Source organism: Dendroctonus ponderosae, unplaced genomic scaffold, assembly GCF_020466585.1.
Source record: "Dendroctonus ponderosae isolate FM_Combo_2020 unplaced genomic scaffold, Dpon_F_20191213v2 Dpon_F_20191213_4, whole genome shotgun sequence".
Taxonomy (NCBI): domain Eukaryota; kingdom Metazoa; phylum Arthropoda; class Insecta; order Coleoptera; family Curculionidae; genus Dendroctonus; species Dendroctonus ponderosae.
In genome coordinates this window covers 12,424,435-12,425,415 of record NW_026018611.1, presented here as the reverse complement: position 1 = coordinate 12,425,415, position 981 = coordinate 12,424,435, and positions in this window count along the sequence as shown.

Genomic DNA, 981 nt, shown 5'->3' with positions numbered 1-981 from the left:
ACAAAAGTTTGGGTTGAGCGCAAACTTAACTAATTAAATTGAAGCGGGCCAATATAACCAGAGATGAATGAATTGCTTATTTTCGATTTTATCGGCATTTATCTGTTAAGGGATTACCCATCGATTCAGTCACGCCAAAACGCCCCGCTTTTGATTGCTATTCCAATCAATGATTCCCCTCATTGCCAATCCAGTCGGCGGGATTCCGACCAGTGGCATTACTATTATTCGAGTCGAACTGCAAGGACTGATTTCTTTACATAAAGGAATTATTAGTGATTTATTGATAAGCAATAGTCTAACTATAAAAGAACAGGTATACGCAAAAAGCAATTTTTATGTACATTGGTGCTCTCGAAGAAACACAGGATGATTCACAGTTGGCATCATTCAGGATTCACAGGAAATTGCAAAAAATTATTATAAAAAACTGAGATATTTGCAAAAAACTAGATCAGACATTATGCAACAATGTTTTTCAAGGTAATCTGCCTCATATTGACATTACGTAAATACATATTGCTTCAGTATCAGATTCAGCTATAAAATCTAAAACCCCAATAACGATGGAAAAATACAGAAGGTGAAAGAGAGAGGAATGGGTTGGCATTACGTTGACTCTACCTGTAAAAGGTTATGTATCAATGATCAGTATCTAAAGGTTACTTTAAGTAAAGTAAAGGTAACTTAAGTATATATATATATACAGGGTTGCTCATTAGTGCGTCAAAGTGCGATATCTCAGTAAATATGAAGTTTACAAGAAAATTCGTCCAACGAAAGTTTTTCACGTTTAAAAGGTCCACATTCTAAAATTACTTTCCAATATACAGGGTGCATCATAAACGTGTGGTAGTTATCAACTCTGGTTTTTTAAATGAAACTCCCCCTTTTTTTTGTTATTTTCAGATTGGCCGTTCAATTTTAATTTATGTTTGTTTCAACCGTTTTACCTGAAAAATTTACGATTTCCGAGTTATT